The sequence below is a fragment of the Octodon degus genome, unplaced genomic scaffold (genome assembly GCF_000260255.1).
Source record: "Octodon degus isolate 3935 unplaced genomic scaffold, OctDeg1.0 scaffold00027, whole genome shotgun sequence".
Taxonomy (NCBI): domain Eukaryota; kingdom Metazoa; phylum Chordata; class Mammalia; order Rodentia; family Octodontidae; genus Octodon; species Octodon degus.
This window is the reverse complement of record NW_004524603.1, coordinates 10,554,003-10,559,549: the sequence shown is the minus strand read 5'-3', so window position 1 is coordinate 10,559,549 and position 5,547 is coordinate 10,554,003.

The window sequence follows — 5,547 nt, the reverse complement described above, 5'->3', positions numbered from 1 at the left end:
ATGTAGTGAAATCCAAACAAGAGATGTGTGAGTGGTGCTTCATTGAAATTCTTGTTTTCAGGTAAAAGGTGGAAATATGACTGTCCCACTCCTGTGCCTCTTCCCCCTGCCCTGAGAACTTGCCATGCTGGAAACTAAAGCCATCCATTCTCTCTCTGTCTCTCTTTCTCTTAATTTTTAAAGAGAATAAAAATTGGTTTAAAAAAAGCGTTAGAAACGATGCAGAATTTCACTAAACAAAATGATAGGAATCCAACCATGGTTGTTACATTGCATACTGTCTCCAAATGAGTTGTTTGGATTACCAGATATGAGCATGCAAAATGAGTCAAAAAATTAAACAGAAGAAAAAAGAGAAAGAAATCAAAGCATTAACTGTTCCTTTCACTAGGCCAGTAGAAATCAGTATTCTCTTTGGATGGTGGGGAAGGGAATAAATAATTGCAGAGACATCATCCAGTCCTGTCATCCTTTTTATGTAGAACCAGCATGAGAGGCTTCAACAGCATGAAGAGAAGCAAACCTTGTGCTTAAAGCAACTAGTAGTCAGATTCTGTGTTGCTTAAAGCTCTATGCATTTTGGATGCATACAGTGACATATGGGCCAGAGCTGCCAGTTCAAAGGACTGCCTGAGCATGCGTGAAGGCTGGAAGGATGTTTAATAGATAGAGGTATTCTGAAGACAGAAAGAGGTTAAATTAAACAACAGGCCTGTTTCTTCATTTTCAGGAAGAATGGATTCAAAGGATGAAGCAACAGACATGCTTGTCTCTTTGGGTTTCCCAGAGTTGGCTTCTGAGGGTGATGGAAGGGCTGGGGCAAAACAACCTCCAAAGTTCCATTTAGTCCTGTCAGTCCATGCTTATAAAACTAGGTCTATTCTGTCTGTGAGCCTGGATGTTGGATAGATATAAGGACATTGATTCCTGGATGTGCAAAGGAGAGTGTGTGTGGCCTCAGTTTTCTTCGTGAAATCAATGAGAGTTGATGAGAGGAAGCCCTGAGAGGCAGTCAGGGTCAGACTGAAGTTGGATGGCATGAATTATGCATGGAAAAGGGCTCCAGTGCTCGGGGTTTTCCCCAAAAGCACTATTCAAGGGGATGAGAAGAGCAGGGTGAACTGCACAGGGCAATCTGACAAACTTGGTGGAAAAAATTAAAGTGCAGGGTGGAAATGTATGTCTACAACAAAAGTAAGTGAAAAGGGTCAGCCTTTCTGAGTTATGTCTGCAGTAGTGTTTTACGTAACAGCCGATAAGTCTTCTGTGAACTTCTAGTTTAAGAGTTTTCATTTTTAATCATTTTTCTTTAACTTGCTGGCATTTCCACATGGATATAAGTTCTGCTGGATATGCCTTGTAAATATTGCCTCCTACTCCATCATTATTTTTATTCTCTTTTTGATTATTTTCAGTGGGCATGAGTTTAATTACTAATGTTCTGTCAGTTGCAAAGCAACCTAGAGCCATGCATTTCTAACTTCACAGAAGTATAAATAAAAGACAGGTTTTTTTTGTGAAAAAAAGGGGAGAAGGAAAACAATATAAGAGAGTTAGGATAGATATACAGCTACTTTCTGTTAGAGCTACTTTCTTCCTGAGAATAAAAGTTTGTATTAATATTCTCTAAACAAGATATCATGTCTGCATCTTGTCCTCAGAATGACTACTACGAAGACAACAATATGTAATGTAGTAATTATTGTGAGGGTCCTACTAACCTGTTTTGAAACTGTTTCCTCTCTATTTTCTTTTTTCTCATTAAAATGAATAAAAATTAAAAATGAATGATTACTAATATAATTTGGTTTATAAAAGAAATGATTTTATTATATTTAATGCTTGCGATTCTAAGAACATTTTTGTATTTTTGTAATGATTATATTATGATATCATGTAGAAGTTTTATCATTTTGCTATATGTATGTAGTATATATATATATATAACATGAGTTATATACAAATAAATTGTGTATCTATATATCTACATCTATGTATCTAAGTATCTATCTTATCTTATTTATCTGCTTATATTTTTTATAATTGACCTGAAATTGATTTTTATAGATAGAAATTTCCTCTTTTGAAGTTTGCAAAGATTTTATTTTGTTAAAATCTGTAAAATCTTTTGCTTTTCCTTTACTATAAGTAGATCTAAAATTTATCAGATTTTTCTGCACTTGCTGACATGGTTATATTTTTCTTCTTTATGTTCATAAAGAGATTTTAGAATCAAAACCACCTTTTCTTCCTGAAATAAAAGGAATCATAGTCTTATCTGTGGTTTTTATACAGCTGGATTTGTTTTGGCAGTATTTTGTTTAGTATTCACACTTATGTTGATGTCATGTTGTAGTGCATCTTTCTTTTTTTTATGTATTTGGTAGAGGGTGTCACTAAGCAGCTCAGACTCATGTTGATCCTCCCGTTTTCTGTCTCCCTAGTGATGGGATTACAGGCATTCACCACCATGGCTTAGGGGGCCAGGGGCAGGACTGGCACGGCATGTGGTATAGTGTTGTTTAAACAAATTGAAAAGCACTCTTGCCGCTGTTCTTCTGGGAAGCATTTGTGGAAGAGGTGAATTTCTTGGTCCTACATGTTGGTTGAATTCATTGACAAAAGCACTTTGGCCTGGGGCTGGCCAGATAGCTCAGGAGATTAAAGATCCTGCCTAGGCAGACACAGGGGCAGGGAGTTCGATCCCCAGTCTGCTCTCCAAGACCTGCCCCGGGGGACCACTGAGATGATGAGTGAGACTGGGTGTGGTGCTGCGCTCCTGTAATCCTACTGCTGAAGACAGAAGGCTCACTTGAGTCCAGTTTCTGTAGTGAGACCCTGTACACCCTGTAGACCTCGTACTAAATACACTAAGAAAAACCCCAACAAACAAACAAACAAAACACTTTGGCCTCGAGTTTTCTTGATGGAAGTTTTATAATTATAGATTCAATGCCTCTAATGGATTTGGATTGGTTCAGTGATTTATTCATTTTTTGGCTAGTATTTATAAGTTATTATTATTTTTTTTTAGAATTGTCCCTTTTAATTTAAAACATTGAATTTACTTGTACACATTTTGTACAATATCTTGTCCTTATAGTTGAAGAATGTAATGATGTTATACCACCAATTTAATTCTGTTTTTCTCTTTTGTTGTGCTGGGAAGTGAACCCAGGGCATTATACCTGCTAGGCTAGCACTGTACCACCCTCAGAGCTACATGCCCAACTTTTGTCAATTAAAAAAAAGTTTCCCCATAAATTTGTAAATTTTAAAATTTTGTCAAAGGGGCAACTGTTTATTTCTTAATTAATTGGTTGAGTTTGCCAGGAAAGCCATTTGATGAGAATTTTATTGAATAAATTACTCCTTTAGAGTCTTACCCTGTTGAATGTTCTTGACAATTATTTTCTTTCAAAGAATTAAGTTGGTGATTCAAATTACTATTTTATTCCTCTCTTAAATGTTGACACTCCTCTATCTTGTGCTCTTTGCTTTACATATAGTAAATATTTCTTCTGAAATTACAATACAATAAGTACCATAAGATTAAGTATATTCGTTATTTTATTACTTTTCCTAGGATGCTTGCTTTAAGACCTATATATAAACTTGTACCTAAACTTGCATAAAAACCATTTTCTTAGGGCCAAATAGCTCAGCAGATTAAAGTTCCTGCTTAGGCAGATGCAACAGCTGGTGTTTGATACCCACCCCTGGGGTGCGCTGAGACCACAATTGGAACAATGAGACTAGGCGTGGTGGTGTATGCCTGTAATCCCAGCTCTTGGGAGGCTGAACACAGGTGGATCACTACAACTGTGATCTATGTAGTGAGACCCTGTGAACCCTGTACTAAAATACTAAACAAAACACGTTTTCTTGTGAATTATTGCTTTGATCCTAGATAGAACAAATATTTTCTAAGACAAAGGAAATCCTCAAGACAAGAATGGGCCTTAATTTTGTTTAATAATGGTAAAGAGAGGGTATTTGACCTGCATGCCAAAGTTTGCAATATAGAAAAAAGTGTTTTTGTTTTTGTGTTGCTAACCCAAACTTATCAGAGAATTTTGTTCTTATCGTTTCTTATTGCTTTGCAGTTCTTATATCTAAGAATCATAAAATATTCAGCAAATAGTTTTATTCCTTTATATCCTTATTCATTGACACCATGCAGATTCCACAGAGATAAACTATGAGGCTCAAGCAATTCTTTGAATCTAGTAAATGTAGTATATAAATTTGCTTAAAAAAATCTTCGGATGAAAATCTTTAGGGTAGATGAAACATAGGAGAAAGTGTAGGCTATTGTAAACATGGTTTGATATTAATAAATTGATTAATTTGTGCAAATAAATAATGAATATATCGCAGCCTTCATAGATTATTTTTGACTTAAAAAAATTGGAGATTCCTAAAATATTACCTAATGTTCAGAGTTGAAGACAAACAAATAGGATATCAGGAACATACCATTTGTTTTATTCTAAAATAAGTGTATTGAGACCATACACATAAGTTAAATAAACCAGATGCTTGTGTTTAAACATTGTATTGTCTCCCTAGTGTGGGAAGTTGAAAGGGTAAACAAGATCCAAAATGTGCAATGGGAAAAAAATCTACTGTGGTAATTCATACATTATGTCAACTTGCCTGATTGGCTTCGCCAGTTCCTGGTGTGGCCTCCCCCTCCCCCCTCTGCAGGTGGGCTTGGCCCAATCTGGGGCATGATTGGTACCACCCTAGGGCTATGGGCTGCCCCAGGGTGACTCAGCAGAAAAAGTGTATATAAACGAGTTGGGGAAGGCTGCAGGCTGCCCTGCCCCATTTCTCTGGAGAAGTCTCAGTTTTCAGAAGTGCTTGATCTTCCTGGCCAGATCACTTTGAGGATGCTGTGGAGTGCCAGTCTTGGAAGTTAGCATAGGAGGAAGGGGAGGCTTGATGGATGCTGCAGCTGCTCCTCCTCCTCTGCTCTTCATTGTTTTCTGCTGCCATGAACTGCTACCATTTGCCTTGGAGCCAGCGGAGCATGAACTGAAACCTCTACAAACTGTGAGCTAAATAAACCTTTCCTTCCTTAATTTTTTTCTTTTTAATAATTTTATTGAGAAACAAATATCAATGAGACAGTTCCACAACTGATTATTGGCACATTTTCAATAATTAATACATTGCATATTGTTGTCTTAGTGGTTATTCATTGTACAAGATGCAGACATGATATCCTGTCTCAAACACTATTATAACAAACCTCTCTATTCATTGAATTAAGAGAATGGAACTGTATATCTTATTTTGAGTATACAGATACAAAAGGGTTGTTCATTTCTATCCCACTTTTTTGGTTAGTTTTTTCAGAGAAGGGCATTCTATTGTCATTTAAATATTGTAGGTGCTTGAATTCAGCAGAGTCTCCCAATAGAGTCTAGTAGTTCATAATAGTAGTGGGTTTTCTGTAGGACTGGCAATGTCCAAAGTTGTTGACTTGAGCTTTTTACAGCTCAGCATATTAATGTGGCTTTACTTTTTATAATTCTTTTT